The following is a 20,445-nucleotide window of genomic DNA, read 5'->3' as shown; positions in this document are numbered from 1 at the left end:
TGATATATGTAAGAACAGTGGCAGAGCCAGGCAGTTTTTATCAGCGTGGCCAGGGTAGGGTTGTTATTTAACAGTGAGATGGCTCGCAAACACATGTCTCCCCTTTATTTTATGTTATTATTGTTGCTTTTTTATTTTATTTTTGCATGGCAAGCCTCCGCGGGCCAAACAGTTCATTTTTTTGCTCACTCCCTTTTACAATCTACTCATAAGGCCACTCAAAAATATGACTCTCATGACCTCACGTGGATAAATCTAATAAGACAATTGCAATTTAAAAGTGCTGGTCCGCTAATAAATTGAATCCGTGTGGGAACAACAGCTGCAGAGGAAAAAAAAAAGAGTAGTTTCTGAATGTAAATACACTTCTGTGAGTGTGTTTGTAACTCTCTAACAACGTTTACTATGCTTATGTGGGGTGGGTGGGTTTGCAGACTCTCTGGTGGTCTCTAGGCCTCCCCAGGACCAACTCTTCACTTGTGCCCTTGGCAAACAACCGTCCCGAACCGAAGTGGAGAAAATCCTACTGGAAAAGTTTTTCCTGTTGCACCAGCTCGGAAAAACAGCTAGTGTAATCATATAAATGCCTTCTGATATTATATTTTTGTGACAGCTATGTCATTAGTTACTTTTAACAGGACACATAAAAGCTTATAGGGAGTATTCCTTGTTACAGTTACAGTCCGTGTTGATGTGCTGCGTCTTAGCCGGTTGCCTGTAAGGCCTGATTGAGACTTCTGCAGGGAACCTTTGGAGAGCCTATGATGTAACCTAAGGGGCTGATGCTGTTGCCCACATTTATGCTTGTGTGTGATATATTACGAGTTAATTACTGTGTGGTGGTGTCCCAGTGTTTCATATGCGACGCCAACCAGTTTAAAAAAATAAAATGCTGCAATTGTTTTCCTTCCTGGGCCCCACCTCTTTGTTGTGGTCAGTTTTTTTTCCTCGTTTTTTTCCGGAGGCAAATGTATTCGTCCCTCAGGTTTTTCCACTTGTTTATAGATTCCCTCACGTCCATTCAGATAGTTTCAGCAATCTCCCTCCAAGGATCTGCTGACATCTGTGTCCTTATTTAGAAAATAAAAAATTGTGATACTTCTTACCCCTCTATACCCACCCAACAAGTTGCCACTGCTATTAAGCTTTCAATAGGTTGCTAATAAAACATGGAGATTTTGTAAAACCTAAATGCAGCAACATGAACATAACACAAACAAAGCAGAAGGATTATGTGACAGCCATGGCAGATGAACTGTAAGTCAGGATTATTTTAGGCTGTTTAGCGTTTCCCTTTCTCTCTTGTCCTCAGTGTCTTGTCTCCATTTGGGTCCACATTCAGCTCCACACAATCTGCAGCTTACAGATCTTGACATAAACAGAGGATATCATGATTGCGATTAACTGTAGAGACGTTAGCAGCCAAGCTTTGTGGTAAAAGACAGTTTTATTCTTATTTTTATTGAAAGAAGCTGCCTGCATCTAGCATGAATTATAGTGGTGCAGAAATTGCTCATGCTAGTTAGGCCCAAGTCACACAGGTTTCAAGATTCAAGATTCTTTATTCGTCACAAGCATAGTTATACAAGTATAACACGCAGTGAAATGTAACCTGACACGCTCCTCGACTTGTGCAAAAGGGGGGAGAGTGGAAAGTACCTTATATATTATATACAGGTGAATGTGCAGTAGTAGCATGTATGCAGCAAGCAGGTGAATTCTGTACATTAAGTGAATTAAATAAGAATAGACAATCTGAACATTTTACAAAATAGACAATATGAACATATTTAAAATTAAAAGAATTTAAAATGTACAATGTGCCGGTGGGTTTAGAGTGTCTAGAAGAGAGTCCTGTCTCAGTCACTTATGAATGATGTGAGAGGGCGGGTGTGTACGGATCACTCTTTGAAGAGCTTTTTGGTCCTTAACACAGCTGTTCCCAAACCAGGATGTGATGTTCTGTGTGAGGATGCTCTCCACAGCACCTGCATAGAAGGTCCTGAGGATCCCTGGTGAGACCCTGAACTTCCTCAGTTGTCAGAGGTAATACAGGCGGTGCCTAGCCATTTTGGTCTGGACCTGAATGTGGGCAGACCATATCAGGTCTGAGGAGATGTGGACACCGAAATACTTGAAGGACTGGACCCTCTCCACTGGAGCTCCATGGATGGTAATGGGCTTGTAGTCTCTGTGCGGACTCCTTCTGAAGTCCAGCACCAGCTCCTTGGTCTTGCCGACGTTCAGCTGGAGATGGTTATCCTGGCACCATGTTGCCAGATTCTTCACTTCATCCACGTAGGCCGCTCATCGTTGTTGGAGCTGGTGCCCAACACCACTGTGTCATCAGCAAACTTCACAATGGTGTTGGAGCCGTGGGTGGCCACACAGTCTGAAGTGTAGAGGGAGTAGAGCAGTGGCGAGAGGACACATCCCTGTGGTGCTCCTGTGTTGATGGTGATGCTGTTAGAGACGCATCTACCCACCCTCACCACCTGAGTTCTGCCAGTGAGGAAGTCCAACACCCATGCACACAGACGGCTGTTGAGTTCTAGATCCCTCAGCTTTGTGAACAGTCTGCTGGGCACTATTGTGTTAAACGCTGGTTTAGAGACTGCTCAGTGACTCTCCGGCAACCACTGGTTGTTAGGGAAAAATGAGCTCTCCTCCACTGGTTGTGAGTGTTTGCTTGAAGTTGTTGTCTTCAAACCAGCAAATTTTGATTTCGTCATAGTCAAATCAATTGCTTATCCTCAGTCACAAAGACCTAAAGGCACTCATGGTTCCACTGCTAGACCATAAACATTGCTAGAGAACAATGTATATACCAGAGCTGTTGGCAAGTGGCTGTGGGAAGTTGCTTGCTGTCGCTAGGTGAAACTGGTCGGAAGTGCTATATTAATAATCTGCTTTCAGTGGCTTTGGTTACTCGCAGAGGGCGCCTGTAGTTTATCTAAAAGATAGCAACTTGTTTGGAAGCACTTTCTGATTATTAGTCGAGCTGTTGTGAAACGAAAATTGTTCACTATGAAAGTAAAAGTTGTGCCTTTTGTGCACCACTGTTTCTCTGTCTCTGCTTTGTGTAGCGCTTTTTCAAGTTTCATTTTTCCCTGGTTAGTGGAGGTTGTCAGTGAATTGCCAAGTGGTCTCTAGGCCTGTGTGAGTGAGGCCTTTGCCATGTGGAGATGCTTTATGTAACAATGAAATGAAAATACATGATAAAAAAAGATATTTTCCCCCCCTAAACAATGTCTAAAACCTCAAGGTGTGAACCAAACTGTTTGGATTTGGAGACTCGTGACACTCCTAGTGACAATATAAAAGCAAGACACGTCTAGTAAGTACAATACATGAACTATATGACTTGATAGAGTCTGTCTTTACAGTATGACCAGCTCCTAGAAGGACAGACTACATCAACTCAATTAGCCTGGCACAGCCTGAGTATCAGCACCATAGATTAGATTTCACTCAGCCTTGTTTACCACAGAGCGGCCGCAGAATAATATCTAAACAATTTGTGCTTTCAGAAAAATGATGACAGTATCATAGTGGGGGAGCACCAGATATAAGCTTCTCTTGTGCTGTGGCATGGGGTAACTGGCTGGGAGAGACATAAAGAAGCCTTTTGTCAGTAGATAGACATATCCCTGTTCATCCTGAGAACTTGTTTCCATAGTTACATCAATGTTGTTGAAGTGAGAAGATCAGGTATTCCAGTGAGTGATCTTTTACATGAGCTCTGCTCCTTTACTATTGATTTTCATCCCACGTTGAAAAAAACCCAGCACACTGTCTCAGAGATATTGTGGAAGTAATGAAAGGGTGAAATGTGTCGGAAATGCACTGGACAAGAAAAGAAAGGAAAATGAAAGCCTCTCAAAAAGCATTGAGAGATTTTTGAGATGTCACGTCCAGCTCCTCCAGAGGGGGGGGATCAAGTAATGCTGTCAGAAACACAAACCACAGAACATAACAGGGGCTGAGACTAAAAACTAATTGCTGTCTCCAACAGGCGATGATCGCTGTGCTGTTAGCCGTGCGCCTATGTGTTCATGTGAAATCTCCCCAACAGTGTGCTGCTTGCTGTAATGCTAATGGCTCTGAAAAGAGAGTTAATCACTACTGCGCGGTTAGCCACATGCTTGCCTCTTGCAGCGTGCTTGGTGTGTTCCAGGGGTTAGCAAAACACTGGCGTAACACATGATTGCTCTTTATGAGGCTGGGGCCTGCAAGAGAGAGAGGGGGCCCACAGACGATGCTAAAAAGACGGTAATGACAGCCATTCACCGCAATCCAATTATGCAAAAGGGAGTCTAAACAATTCCATCATCCCCTAAATTAGATTGTCCTAACGAGATAAAGGCACCAATTAATCCTGAATTAATTTCTACAGCTCATTTTCCCCAGAAAACACTCTAATATGCAAATGCCAGTGAGAGACAGAGAGGCATCCTTCTGCAGGAGTTTACACCAGCCCTGCTTGTTGGCTTTTCTTTCTGAGTGAACTTATGAACCTGGACACATATTGTGAGGATTAAATGAAGGATTATAACATATGTCACAGCTCAGGTGTTGTGCTGAAGATAAACAGTTTAAGAGCAAATGTAAATTTCTCTGGATTTCATGTTTAGAGTTCAACGAATGCAATTGTTTTATTGACACGAGGCAGCACCGTTCAATAAGCTCCTTATACTGCAGCTACAAGTGTAGCAGAAAACGAACTGAGGCCTAAATGAAATCAATATATCTAAATTTGACAGCTAGCTCTGGGTAATTAGGTGTTAAGGAGCTCAAGAAATTCAACTATTTAAGACATGACCTTATGGTATGTACAGTTTCTGGACAGAGTAATAAAAACACGAGTATTTTGGTCACTTTTGTTTTTTCCTACAGCCCCGCTTTACAGTGTGTGATGATTGTGGATGGTTTATAAGACAATGGGTCCGTAGCTGCAGGAGGCCAGCAATGCCTCCTACATACTAGGTGCAAGACACCCACACTGAAAGAGGCACAGAGCAGCCCTGTCTTTTGTAATCATTTTTGTTTCTGTTCATGGTTGTTTTGTCTCCCTGTGTAGGCATTTTGTGTCTCTTGGTGATCATTTTTGCATCATGTTGCAGTCTGTGCACAGCATACCTACTTGTGAATCCACCTTTAAATTTTTAAAGTTGACCTATTATTTCCAGTGCTATTTTTTATTCTTTTTGCTGAAGTTTGAGAGTAAAAATTCAAATATATCTTTCTTTTTTTTTTAAGTTTTGTACAGCCAATCAGTCCACTCTGCCTGAAAAATGCCATTTTAACACCTCAACCATCTGCAACCAGTCTGCAACCTCCTGGCAACCTCTGCTAGGGAAAAATATGTTTTCTCTGACTGGTTGCAAGTAGTTGCTGTGAAACTGATTGCTAAAGGCACATACACAGAGGTCTAGAAACAGACCAGCGACCCTCAGCTAACAACCACCACTAGGGCAAACTGTGTACTCCAAAAATGTTGCGCAAATGGTTGCTGTTTGTCCCTAGATGAAATCAGTCTTAAAGAGGGGGGTGCACCAACCTGCTTGTCAGCGTTTTGGTTGCTGGCTCGTGCTTTGCATGTAAATGCCAACCTGTTTGCTTTACTGCCGTTACCAACACATTTCAAAAGGTGCAGCTTGTAATTTGAAAGTGAGTAGTTCGGAAGTCTGTGCAGACAAGTCGGGATATTCCATGCAAACTAAACAAACTGTGGTATTCTGTCACTGACTTACGCAACTGAAAAGAAGTTTCTGGTGAAGCACCTTATACCTCTTTGCAACCAATTTTATGCTAGCAACTACCACTCGCAACGGGTCAAGAAATACATACATTTTCCTCATGACTGGTGGTTACCAGATGGACCTTCACAGTCCTGTGTAACAAAAGGCCTACACACTCACTTTTTAAGGCAGCTTTCTTCTGGTTGGCCACCCCTCGTAAATTTCTCGACTTCTCTGCTCATAGCTAGAGCTTTTGTTGACATCATTCAGATCCAAGGGTTGAAAAAAAAATGCCAGAAATGAAGTGTTTGAACTGAAGCCTCAGCTGACCTCATCAGTTGAAACTTTAAAGATGTTTAATGTTGACCACTTTAACGGTATATACACTTAGCACAAAAAGTAAGGAAAATTGAGTTTGAGTGACTATTTCTTGTATTTTTGTTGCAACAGTGCTTCTTGGTAATAAATCTTATACCACTGGAAAGCCTATTTATTTCCTCTTGGTGCCACATATGTGAGGAAAATGGATTTGTGGGTTGACCAGCAGAGTCGAGTAGTTGAGAGTTGGAATTTAATTTAATAATTTATTCATTTGACAAGCCGGAGGCCTCAGTAGCATGTGGAAGGATCACACACAGCCACAACAGCCTGGCATCTCCTCCTCATGCTGGTCACCAGCTTGGTCACATACTGCTGTGGGATGGCATCCCATTCTTCAAGTCAATGTGGTTGTGTTGGCTGACTTGCGACAAATGCTTGTTGGTTCCATGACAAATTATTTGGTTGGTAAATGTAACCTAATATGTTTCCCTCAGCCTTTAAAGGAACATGCTCTGTGATTATTTAGTAGAATAAAAGATTTAGAGATGCATAGTTTTTGGTGGAGAATAATAGGAGGGTAATTATTAGATTTACTTTAAGCCAACAGTTGAAGCAATGCTGAAATTCATATCAGTTGTAGCTACAAACTCAGGGTTGCACATAATGCCCGTAAAGCTCTTCCTGCTTTGAAAACAAAGCAATTTTAAAAAAATCTCCATCATAATCATCATTATCATTTTCACACTCTTAATTGTCTTGCTGCCAGCTGTCTTGAGCAGTTATAATTGAGTGATCTGACACATTTTCTCAATAGTGCCTTGGATACAGAAATGTACGTTTGCAGAAACATTCATTTAAACCTGTAATTTTCATTGGTGTTATTTGTGTCTCATAACTGAATGTCTTTGACTCTTTGGCCATAAATCTGGACCCTCCTTTATATCGAAATGAAAATTTGGAACCGCCTCTAAACCCCATATTTTATCACAGTAGATGTCTTTATGAAGCTGGTTTGGGCCTTGAAACACAGTATTTTATTGATCGACTGTGAGCTGCCACCACCTGTGCACCCCCCAAGTGATGACAGAAACAACCAGGCTGTCAGTTGCCAGGCAATATTCACAACCACTGGCCCACATCGGCTAATTACCAGCAGAAATCACGTATTGACAGATGGGCCCATGCATATTGATCGGCCAGCGCTGCCACGTTCTAAATCACCAAACGCTAATGAATCATTTCCTGTTTGTGTGAAAGAAGGAAAAAAGCATTAGTCTCCAGCCTGACATCATACCTGTGCGGCACATAGCACATAACGCGTGTTATACATTTTATTGCAGCTACCAACATTTAAGCTGCTTATACAAACACCACCAGGCTCCCTGCCTGTCTGTCTCCCTCTCTCACCTCAGCCATCCCTCTCTGTGCTGAGTGGCAGTTATTTTTCATAGCGGCGAGCTGGCCGAGGCAGTAAATACCTCTCTCCTCAGACTGCGGACCAAGAGTGACCCTGCAACCTTTGTGTCTCTGATGTCTCTCCCAAGGTCTCTCATTCCAAGGTCCCTGTGATGCAGCGCTGTGGTTGCAGCATAGACCCTGTAATTCACCAGCCTGCTAGATCGCCTGCCAGGAGCTATTGATTTTTGTTTCCCCAATCTCCAGGAGAGAGGGAAAGAAAAGATTAAAAACACTTTGTCAGTTTGGTAGGGAATAAGAATTCTGCGCAGAGGGATGCCTAGGAGGGCATGGGGTCAGGGCTGAGGTACTGTACGTCTTTATGGCTTTAACTATTTCCACACTGCGGACATCTTTTTCTGGCTCTCACCCTCTCTTTGTCTTTTCTTTCTGTGCCAGGAGAATTCAAGGGTAGAAGGGGAAGCAGAGATTCTGCAGGTGTTGTTACTCAGCGATGACCTCTACTGCTCCTCTCGGTATACACCGTGCACGCTCTGACATTTGTGTCAGTGACTGCGTCTAAATGCAAACACGCACTAAAAAATGATTGAAGGCAGGATGTTGGGCAAAGCGTGTGCATGCTCTTGTCGCTCTAAAACTCTGCTGCTCCTGTACCACACACTCCAACCTTCTATGTTAAGACGATGGTGACTACATGTCTTATTGTAGTTGGGGTTATCTCACATGTATGACTCATATGAATGTCTCATCTAGTGTGACACTGTCAGTCGTTGTTGTTATTACATCAGTTTTTATTCTACTTTGCTGTCTATTAAATGTAACCAAAATGATGGATAGTGAATATATAACTGGTTATGATAATGAATCTAATTAGCATTGTAATTATTGTCTATTGTTTACTGTTTATTTAAGTCATACGTACACTAAATTGCCAAAAGTATTCATCATTGGTCTTTACATGCATATGAACTTGAGTTCTTAATCCATAGGGTTTAATATGATGTCAGCCCACCTTTTGCAGCTATAACAGCTTCAGCTCTTCTGGGAAGTCTTTCCACAGGTTTAGGAGTGTTTATGGAAATTTTTGACATTTGTGATGTCAGACCTTACTTTGTGCACTGGTGCACAGTCATGTTGTAACAGGAAGGAGCCATCTTCAAACTGTCCCCACAAAGTAGGAAGCATGAAATAATCCAAAGTATCTTCATATGTTAAAGCAGACCTTCCCAAAGTGTGAGGCCCACCCCTTAGGGGGGGCGCAGAGCCATTGCAGGGGAGGCGCGGTATGAAGGGAAAAAAAAAACAACAACAACGCTTGGACACTGCTAGCACGGGGCGCCCACACAAACGCAAAGCAGGAGATGAAGCATAACTGAATATGTTTCCAAACCACTTCATTCTAAGCCAAAGACTAGAAAATATGGTGAAGCATATCTTCCCTTTGGTTTCACCTGCACACCTGCCAAGGTAGGTCTCCCCTGCATAATTGCTCTCCAAATCACAGAGAAACAGTATCCCACATTCTTGATTTTTAGTTCACACACACTTGTGGTAATGACTAACTACTCCTGACATTTTGGAGATGTTAGCTCTTTATACAGTAAAGTTACAGCAGGATACAAATAATATCAGGCTGATCCTGCCGCAATTTGTTCCCCCTGTCTAAATCACGGACAAACGGTATCCCACAGTTGTCAAAGGAGCTTGCAAAGAAAAGCGTCTGGACTTCTTTAAGTTGCTTGAAGACGTTTCACCTCTCATCCAAGAAGCTTCTTCAGTTCTAAGGTCAAATGGTGGAGAGTCCCAGATTTAAACCTAGTGGGAGTGACCCCCCACAGAGGGACAAAAGGACCCCTGATGATCCTCTAATCACCTGAGCCAAGGTGTGAAACTGGGTGTGGGTCCCAATCAGCCAGGGTTTCGGGTGAGCTCATTGTGAAACCTGGCCCCACCTTATCATGCGATTTCCTGAGGTCAGATGGCCCAGGATGTGAGTGGGCGTTAAGGTGTCTGGGGAGGGAACCAATGTGAACATTGGCATCCTCGAAAGAGTGTCCTTTATCCTTAAGATGCAGATGGACTGCTGAGTCTTGTCCTGTGGAGGTACGTATGGCACAACATAGAAGAGCCAGTGTTCACAGTTTGGACAGAGTGGACAGATGGTTTGAAAGAGGAGTGAATGAAGCCATCTATGTCCACTGTGAGCGACCATCTTTGAACAGAGGCGGTGGTTTACGACACCAACTATAATCCAGTTTTGAGTTCCCTCCGCCATTTGACCTTAGAACTGAAGAAGCTTCTCGGATGAGAGGTGAAACATCTTCAAGCAACTTAAAGAAGTCCAGACGCTTTTCTTTGCAAGCTCCTTAGACTACGATGACCTGGATGACTGAGGACCTTCACAGACGACATCCCACAGTTGTTTATGTTTTTAAACCCATTTTGCACAGAGAGGCAGTTTTTAAAAAATGTATTGATAGCAATGTCGAATATTATTACAACTACATGTAAAACAATTACACCGTGACACCTCTGCCTTTCTAAATGGAGGGACAGTAACTGCGTGTGTGTATGTAAGCGTGTAAAACCTGAAGATAGAGACAAAATGCTGTTAATCTGACTATCTGCCATTCTGCAATTCATCTCATGTAAACAATAACGTGGCGCACAGCGTGACGTGAAAAAAAGGCACATACCTTTAACGTTGTGTAACGAACTCTGTATTCCTCGTCCACACTTAAACGCAAAAAAGGAGTTTTAAAAAATCTCAGTTTTTGGTGATTCGAAACGCCGTTTATGTTTGGACGAAACAGCTGCGTTTTCAAAAATACCCGTGTAGGCGCGGACGTAGCGTAAAAGTGTTAGTAGTTTATTTTCTTACTACCTGCAGATTATTTGTATTTGCTTAATTGTTTACTAAATGTTTGAGGTGTGAAATAAACCGCAATGGAGCAAAATATGGGTGTGTGTGGTTGGAGGATGTGTTAGTGCGTGCGTGTATGCGCGGGGGGCAACATTTTTCTTGTAAAACAAAGGGGGGGCCTAGCGAAAAAAGTTTGGGAACCGCTGTGTTAAAGCATTAAGAGTTCTTTCCCTGTAAGGGGCTGAGCCCAACTCCTGAGAAACATCCCCACACCATAATTCCCCTCCACCAAACTTTACACCTAGCTCAAAGCAGTCAGACAAATACCATTCTCCTGGCTACTGCTAAATGCAGATTCATCATTACCAGACAGAGAAGAGGGACTTGTCCATCCACAGATCACAGCTCCACTGCTCTAGAGTCCAGTGGCGGCATGCTTTACACCACTGCATCCAACGCTTTGCATTCTACTTGGTGATGTAAGGCTTGGATCCAGCCGATCGGCCATGGAAGCTCATTCCATGAAGCTCTCTGCGCACTGTTCTTGAGCTAATCTGAAGGCCACATGACGTCTGGGGTTGTCTGCACACTCTGCTGACCCCTCTCTGTGATTTTGTGGCTGTGTTATTCCCAATCACTTCTACTTTTTTAGAACGCCACTAACAGCTGGCTTTGGAATATTGCACAGGTGACATCCTATCACAGTACCATGCTGGACGTCACTAAGAGGAACACATTCTTGGACAAATGTTTGTAAAAGCAGTCTGCATGCCTAGGTGCTTGATTTTATACACCTGTGGCCATGGAAGTGCTTGGAACATCTTAATTCAATTATTTGGATGGGTGACTGAATATTTTCGGCAATGCAGTGTAGCTTGCTGTACACATGAAATATGTTTGTGATGAGTTGCTGTGTGACTTCCTACAGGTTCTCTTTTTCCTCCAATCTCCCTTCACTTAAATTTAGTCATAAAAGGGCAAAACAGCGTCCAGTTTTCCCTCACAATTGAATCCTACTGTATGCAGCTGCACCACCACTTCATTTCGATTCCATCTGAGCACTGAACACTGGTTTGCTTAGGTAGTGTATTCCATTATAATGCATAATTTATAAGGTGATTGTTTGTTTTATATGTAAACTTTAAACAACCCTCAGCCAAGGAGTTAGTAAATAATGCTGTTAAATAAATGTAATGGAAGAGAATTAAGTGGTACGGGTAGCATCCAGTGGAAAGGAAATTCAAGCTCCTTCAGCAGGAGTGTGCAAACCTCTTTCCAAAATAAAGTATGTGTAAAATATGTGTTAGAACAAAATGCAATTATTTGCTAATGATTTAAACCAAAGTGAAAGTGTCAAATACTGAAACTGAGAAATGATAGTTTAATAGCCCCACGTGATTTTATTGCAACCCACGTACCTCTCTGTTTCTTCTTCTTTTTTTTCTTTTCTTTTTTTTAGTTCAGATGGCGTACGCAAAAGACGGGAAGACTTGTGAAGTTCTTAAAAACAGCACAACTATACATGCTAACTGGGAACAGCTGGGTAGCATGCTTGGTGGCATAGTGGTTAAAATGGTCACCTCACAGCAAGTTGTTTCCTGGTTTGAACCCCAGCTGAATCGCTCAGCTTCCTTCCCATAAACACGCATGTTAGACTGATTGGTGTTTGGTCCTGTGTGGTCACGGAAGTGATGCAAACAAAAGAATAATGTGCTATATCTGTATGTTTAAAAATGTGACTCTGATGTTGTGAAAAGAATTACATAAATACAGTGCTATACATGAGGTGTTTTTAAAAAGGTGGAAGTGGAAGGTGCATGGTCAAATACTTCAACAATTTCAGCGCAACATTGCTTAAAAGAATGCTGCAGGACTTGTTATTAGTAAAAGATAGTGAATGTGGAGAATTGAACTTTGTACAATTAAAGAAGACCAACACAAACAAGCTGCAGGAATGCCACCGCTTTCTCGACACTTAAACTCAGCGAAGATGAATTGAAAGCAGAAAACATTCCTGTGGTCTCACCACTCAGGATTTAAAATTGTTTTTTAACTTCACGTCCTCGGAGAGAGGACAGAGTGGACCTACAATCCAGCAAAAAAAAGAAAAAAGATCAGCATCCATTTGCGTTTGCATAAGTGCACATAGAAAGCACAGCTATGAAGATAAATAAACAAATTTATTAGATCACCTGTCATAAAAATAAGGAAAGCAAATAGTTTAGAAATCTGTCAAAAACAAGTTTATAACCAAATAGTTTAAAATGATATTTAACCAAATTCATGTTTTTATAACCAAATTTGAGCACATTGGACTTGTCTGAGAAGACATAAATTGCTAAAGCTTAATATTTAACCAATAAAATTATTTTTTCGGTTCAGGAATGCAAGTAAAAAAAATTAATTTGTGCTTTTCTACAGTTAGTTTCTCCTTCTTTGTAAAACAGTGAATTAGAAAATTGATGGATAATAATAATTATATTTTAGTATTAAAACTATCATCTTGATTAAATAGCTTGCACAGACTGTAACATAAAATTTTTTTTTGGGCGATTAGCAAATTACCAGTACTGTTAATTTAGGACATAAACCTCACACTGGGTGGTGGTTTATTAAATTTGTTAAGCACTGTATGCTTTTCTGTCTGTCATCCTTACACCATCTTCTTCAGGTAGGATATTGCTTAATCCAACATGGCTTTGCTGAACCATACTCTGCACATATTACTCTAGGGGCAGTAGAGCCTGGAGCAGACACAGGGTGAAAGGCGGGGTACACCCTGGACAGGTCATCACAAGGCCAATCTTAAACCCGCTAACCTCTCCACAACTGTGCTGCCCATAGTTCAAACATATTGCATGCTTTTTTTCTTCAAAATTAGATTACTGCCCCAAAGCGTCGAACGACAGCTCTAACTGCATGCGAGGTGAGTTTTAAACATCTTTGACTTTTGTTTCTTCTTACTAAATGAGGAAGATGATAAATTGAAAAGCCATGTGATTTGAGTTCTCCAGTTTCTCATTTTAGTCATTTGGGAAAACCTACACACACACACACACACACACACACACACACACACACACACACACACACACACACACACACACACACACAGAGTCATTCAGTCAAATACAGTCATGCTAATGTGATGCCAATGCATTACCCCATCAGATTGTGTTATGCATGGACGGCTCTTATCATTTCACCCTAACTTTCAGCTAAACGTGGAGAATGTTTGGTAATGGTGCCTCTCAGGGCCACTTTATTTTCTGAAATGAAATATTCATTCATTGGCAGGGACAGTCTTAGAGGAAGTCTGTCTGAAGTCTGTTCCAGCAGACATTTCTTCAATATTTGATGGGTCATCAGAGCTCTGTGTCTCATACTGTGCAATTCTTCCAAATATTCATTTTCTCTGTTTTGCTTCTCTGTCTGCAGATGGTTGAATCTACTTACAGTTAACTGAATCAGACATAAAAAAAAAAAAAAAAAAACTATGGCCAAAAAACATATGGGCAAAAGTATTTTTTTAACCACTTTTGGTGACATTTTAAGCGCAAATCAACCTTTTTCTTGACATTTTTTTTTTCTTTCTCAACAAGTTATGTACCTTATAAGGCCTATCTGTTGTGTAAAGCCATCAGCAAGTGCACACTAAATCAGCTTGATTGCATGCCAACAAGAAGATAAAAGGCTCGGAGGTGGGTACAGTAATCCAAAGAGAGCGGGTGGTCTGCTTCAAGGCATATCATTTTATTCTCTCATGCATATTCACTTCTAAGCCTCTGAGTATGCAGATTAGTCTTGCCTGAACAGTGGACTCTCCAATCACATCCTACTTTTTTTCTTTCGCTCTAACTGCACCCTGCTGTGCATGAGCGCTGGCACAATGAAGGTGTATGGGTGTGTATGTGTGTGTGTCTGTGTGTAGGGGGGATTTTTTTTTTTTTGCTTGTTTGCAAGTTTGGGGGCAGGCAGATTTGAGTGTGCATGCATGAATGAATGTTTGGGTCTGTGTGCATGTGTGTTTGTGTTCCCTGTGTGTGTGTAGGTATATGATTGCCAGACACATGGCTTTGTCTTGTCCTGGCACTGTGCTCTGCTCACCAGATGTTCTCCTTTTTTATCATCCTCCACTTGTACCGTGTTCTTTGAGGGTTTTTGAGAATCTGTGCTGCTCACATTCAACTTGCTCTGTTGTTTTCGGCTGTTTTGTGGGTAAAAACAAAATGCTCTTCAAAGCCTTTTTATTTTCTGTCATTGAAGGAGGAAGGTTATTACAAACAACAACTCAGCAAATTACATTTAGACAGTAAATTATGTGCTAATAATTGAGACCTTTAAATCACAATTACAGCAAATTCTATTTAGTTTTATATTTAGAAAAAACCGAAACAGTAAAAATATTAATAAAAAATGTACAATTAAGCACTTGTGGTATTGTGGCTTCGGAAAAACTGACTAATATAAACTGCTGGTCTTTGATCACTGAGGTCCAAACACATGACATCAGCAGGGCTGTCTGTAGTCTGCAGGTTTACTGACTGATCATGTCTTTTTGTCCAACTCATACTTTCACAAGCAGAAGAGATTTACAGTATTAATCTTCCAAGATTAATGCATACGTTTTGGCAGGGAAACAACAAACCACGCTTCCAAATCCATGTTTTAACAACTTTGAACTGGCCTAACATAACACAGACCCATAGCTCCAGCTCATGTTGACTGAATATTCACTTTGAGTTGGATCCAAACTAACTTATGACACGTTGAACAGTATAATTAAGGGTAATCCTTGCAGGAGTTTGCAGCTGAACAAGCTACGTGGCATATAATCTAAAAGCAGTAAGCTAGCTCGCCCGTATTCAGACTGTAAAGCAGGTCCTCTTCATTACCTATGCAAACAGCACATATTTACACACACGTGTATAAAAGAATACACTCAAACAAAGAGCTTTGTGATGTTTTAAAGGCTGATGTTTTCTTTAGGTGTTGCCTTGGTGATACTGGTGAAAGTCTTTCCTTTGGTTAGGCCGACAGAAAATAAGACTGTGTAGGAAAACAAGTTCATATCCTAATAAGTGTTTTCTCCCCAAGGGTGTTCAGGCCAAAAGAGCCCCCACCCAGGCATCTTGAGTGCCTTTTAGAGGCCCGTGGTAGCACTGAGTGCAATTGAGGAAGAGTCAGATTATGGGTAATAGGCCAAGTGGACCACCTGCCACCTGTGGGCAACATCATTTTATTTTGTTCTCCTATGTTTTGTGTACTCCTAAATGTTGGTCTGGTTGGTCTGCACCTTATCGCTGTCTCAATGGGCGGATCGATCCAAATATCGATAGTATCGTTGGCACTGCTATTGTGTCAACACTAGCATGATATGATCGATGCTTCTACCCTCGAAGTTCAGAATGTAGCTCACTAAATTGTGTGTAAATTAATTATGTTTTTGGAAATGACAAAATATACCACAGACATGCACTATGAAAAATGTCTGACCCTTTTTGTGGTTATATCTTTTTATCCTATAACACATTTAAACAACAGAGGTTGACCCAAAGTGCTCAAGAAACAGGCACATTTATATCCCAGGTATCCATAAAACCCAGTTTCACCAAACATAAAAAGCCAAAAGGTGTGTTAACTCATTATTGTGGATAGTAAAAATCACAGTAATTCAGTGGTCAATAAAATGTGTTCAGAATTTGCAAATTGACGATGATTTATCTCATAAGTCATGACACACTGCTCTTCCCTACATAAGCTCCCTTAATAAGTTGAAACTGTCAGAAATACTGGCCCTGTATTTATTTGGTATTCGATCGATATAACAATTTGCCTATTTCAAAAAATAACGCACCAATCAGCTACAATCAGCAGGGGAAGCCATCTGGTAACAGTACACCTCGAGTCCTTGTGTTCATGTGGAAGATGTAGATGTCGACCACCCATCTAAATGCTGTAGCAGATTAAGAACACCCCTATTCTTTTTTGTCTGCCTCAACATGACGTGAAAAGAAACATGGCAAGGCCTACTCACTAATTAGATGATCATGCGCCTCATTCTGATTGTGACTTTTCTCTTTGATTGACCCCAACTTAAGTGCTCGATGCTGGTGATGTCAATGGTGGTGATGGCTTTATGAAACAGCTGTAAACACACAAAAGGTCCACCAGGATTCATTTATCAAAGAACGGGGAAACCAGGCCTGAGAATTCCTTATGAGGATCCTGCCCTTCGTCCACAAGAGGTCAGAGTGCAGGGTTGCATACAGAACAACTTTTCAAACGTTGCAACATTTTGCTCGCGGCAGAGCAGGTGAGGGGAGGGAGGGAAATGCTGCGATGACTAGCATGTTTACACCCAGCTACCGTTCTAGGTGACTGGTGCTAAACACAGGAAAGCAAGAGTCACGCTACACAATGCAATGCAGTTGTGCCCATGTAAAAATGAGATCAAGCTGTCACCTGGTCGGTGCCACCACCCACCAAACGCACAAACAATCACACCCCCATCAGCAAACGCATAGAGCTGTCAAATAAAGCAACGCTTGTAATTACGGGAGGGGCCGAAATTCAGATTTATTCATTATAAAATGAAGCCTGCCGATCGACGGAGGGACAGCTCTCCTCCATCTGTCATCGTCGAAGCCGCACGCGTCTGACAGAGGGATTCATTCGTCTTGTCGTCTTTGACAGTCGGATTTTCCCGGTGCACTCCCACCAAGAGTCGCACGGGATTTTTTGGAGGCATTCTAAAAAAGAAAACACTCTGTGACAAGGAATAGGCTCTTTATGAATGCAAATGAGTCTGGGAAAATTCACAGAGTAGCTAGCGGGCTCCGAGGCTCCGGCATCCGTCACATCTCCCCCCACCAGGCACAACCCACGCTTTGCCAAGAGGTCTAAGGGCTTACAGGGGCCCTACAGCAAGAACAGACACACTCAGGGGAAAAAAAGGGCATGGAAATCCTGTGGCTGACATGCACTGCGAGTGCCACCGGTGACTATTATTTTCATGAAAATGATCATCTTACTGTTTTTACATGCCATCCACAGAATCGCTGGTGGGTTTTGGGGCTTTTTTATTATAAACCATTCATCTCCAAATCCCTCTCTGTGTGCGGATATGTGCGTTTGAGGATGCGTCACTTGTATCACTTGACATTTGGCTCCCCTTTTATCCTGTTCCAAGGATAGTAAGTCAAATGCTGTGTGACAGGTCAACCCCTTCATATCAGTCATTCTTCACCCTGACCCAGCCTCGGCTGCACAAAAACACATCCGGCTTTTTCCACAGTAAAAATGATCACTGACTCAAAGATGCAAGAGATTGCTGCAGGGTTCAAAAGCATCTCCATCCTTACGCATCTAGTTTTTTTCTTCTTCTTCTTCGTCTGCAGTCGAAATCCAAGAAACAGAAGCTGTTCATTCAGAGGATTTATGTATAATATTACATTAACCATGCGCAGCTTTTGTTGTCGACTCCTGGTTTAAGTATTTAATTTCCTTAATCGTTAATCTGAGGTGCAAAGAAACTGGAATGGGTGGGTATTTAATTTAGTAGGAGTTCAGAGGAGGATGGTCAACTGAAGCAGAGCAGGGGCTTGGAAATGCTGACTCGGCTCCTGTCGCTTAATCTATTTGAGGCGTGATTAAAGTTTAATTCGTGCCCATCTCCTAATGCTAGCCGAGTGTGTGTGTGTGCTCCTCAGCAGTGGGTCGGTGAGTAGTTTCAAGCTGAGCCCAGGTCTTTTCTCTCTGTCTGGGCCTCACTTTATTCATGCCTGAGGGACGCCAGGAGCAGCAAACAACTGAATTTTTCATCAAGGTTACTTCCTGTGCCATGCAGTTGCTGCTTTCCCGCGCTGTGTTCCTACCTCATACATAACTTACCCTGCCCTGACCCGCAGCTCTCTCTCCAGGAGGAGTTGTTTGACCCTGGTCCAGATAAGAGAATATGTGCTGTGGAGTCAGCATCGGTTTGTTATGAAGCTCGAAATATTGTGCTTTGGTTCACCTGGTTTGGTAAACCAGGCGAATATATCTGGAAGTGTGTAATCCACTAAATTACCCATGTTATACATGGTTTATTACACATTATCAGGCTTTTAAAGTGCATAAAGTTTTGTGGGGGGTTTTGGACGCTTCAAGAGGTAACGGGAGTTTCTAAAATGTTACGCCACTGTTTATTTTTATTTATAGTTCATGCCGTAGTTAAGTTCCAGTCCCGGATGCATTATAATCTTTGGTACGATCTGTCTTCTTCCATTCATCAGAGCAGCTTCGCCAACAAATTCAACTAGTTTACATTTCTGTTGGGAATATCGAACTCCTTAGCATTTTTAGTCTCCAAAAAACAACTCTGCAACTTCTGCAGAAAACATCGACTGTTTATAAGAACATTTTTACATCAAAATTCATCTGCAATTATAATCAAACTCTACTTTTTATGAGAATATTAATGCTGCAACAACACATTTGGTTTTAATGGAGGGAAAATATGCAGTGTCAGACGATTTTTTTCCCCCTTCTTCTTCTCTTTCATTAAGGCTGAAAATGCTGCTTTATCTCAATACAGCAATCAGAGCCACAAATGAGGTCTTATTTATTCTATTCAGAGTTTACTTTCCTAACGGCATCCGAGCAGTAAGGTCATTTTTGTCTATTGGCTTACAGTGGAATAAATTTGAATTTAGAGTGAACAGAATGAGCTCTTTCGATCATATTTCACGCTAATCAATGCTGCCTTGATTTGTAAATCAGAACTTAGGAGACTGATGAGTGGGGGGTTGACACAGATTGGGATTTGAAGAACCAACCTGACACTGCGGTTTTATATTAGCTGAATGATGGAGTAAAAAATATAAGGAAAAGAAAATTAATTGTCTTGACTCCTAAATGTTTTTTTTTCTCTCACTTTAAAGCATGCACGATTGCAGCTGAACCACCATCTCCCTTCAGAAGATTTACAAGATAAATATGAGGCCCCCTCCAACGTTATGACACAGTTAAATAGGGAATAAAATAAAGCCGAATGGCTGCTGGACTGGAGACTTCCATTTCAAGGCTGTGCTGTGCAGTCTTTGCAGCTCCTGAGTGTCAGACATTATCACCACCACTACCCTCAACCTCACCCTGCCCCTTGTGACAATTACTACTCTACCTCCCTATTCAGCACGTAATGAGAAAACTGACTGATCGATTTCTGTCCGGCCAGTAAAAAAAAAGAAGAAGAACAGACCACACTCCGAGGCACAGAACTGCAGTTTATCCACGTTACAATTTCGATTTTTCAGGCATTAATGGGAGAAATACTATTGCAAGGCAGCAACTAAATTATTTTGATGATGTATTAATCATCTGATTCATTTCTTGATGAATCATTGGGTCTATGACATGTCAGAAAATAGCTGTCACAGTCAAAAAGTAAATACGACAAAGCAGATACAGTGCCCTTTTTTAATTGCATCTGCTCGTCTTCATTCCTACTGTACCGGCTCCCAATGTTGAGCTTGTTACTCAAGAAAAGTATGTATTACACATTACATTACTCACCACAGTAATTTGTTACACTACTCATTGCATTACTTTCTCGTCACTCCGTAAAATGACCTGAAATAATGTCTCATTTAGGTATGAACACAAAGCTGACAACACAAGACAAAGATGAAAAAGCCAAGTTGATTCTACTTTAGAAGCATGCTCAGATAGAAATGGAGGCTACAAACATGACTGCTTTTGTTACCTGTCGAAGTTCAGGCTCTGGCTGCGGGGCTGGGGTCGGCATACACTCAGCTTTAAAATCCCTCTCGGTTCTTGACTACTTTAGTGTTAGCATGCTATCTATGCAGTAGCCTTGCAAAGAGCCAAAGTTCTCTCAGCAGCAGGTATTCGTCTTAAAGTTTGCGAGGTTTCGCGTGTGATGCCGCTAAAAACAAAATGAAGCCAATGCGTTGGTGCCAAAAAAAGTGCAGTTCACCAAATGACCACTTGAGGCTCACTTCAAAGGTGAATCTATCCACACAGGCTTCAAATGGCAAAGTTGAGCTGGAAGAAAAATAAACACATTTAAAGAAAGGTACAAAAAAAATTTATATTGATAGT

The 20,445-nt window shown here is 41.7% G+C and overlaps 1 protein-coding gene across 4 annotated transcripts in view; it reads left to right on the top strand.

The window, feature by feature from the left end:
• The first annotated feature begins 13,909 nt into the window (after positions 1-13,909).
• The window catches only part of pbx1a (pre-B-cell leukemia homeobox 1a), a 59,309-nt gene continuing 52,773 nt past the window's right edge, over positions 13,910-20,445 (top strand). For 2 of the 4 annotated variants that reach the window (XM_085256058.1, XM_085256057.1), the window contains exon 1: positions 13,914-14,042. The gene's annotated coding sequence lies outside the window, so the exon portion shown is untranslated. Of the gene's footprint in view, positions 14,043-20,445 lie in introns of all 4 variants that reach the window. The other 2 variants (XM_085256056.1, XR_014889649.1) reach the window with 2 other exon arrangements.

The sequence above is a fragment of the Mchenga conophoros genome, linkage group LG18 (genome assembly GCF_057382185.1).
Source record: "Mchenga conophoros isolate Kocher_MC1m ecotype Shallow Benthic linkage group LG18, M_conophoros_male_GT1.1, whole genome shotgun sequence".
NCBI lineage: Eukaryota > Metazoa > Chordata > Actinopteri > Cichliformes > Cichlidae > Mchenga > Mchenga conophoros.
Note: the sequence above shows the minus strand (reverse complement) of the source record. Positions and strands in the feature narration are given on the sequence as shown.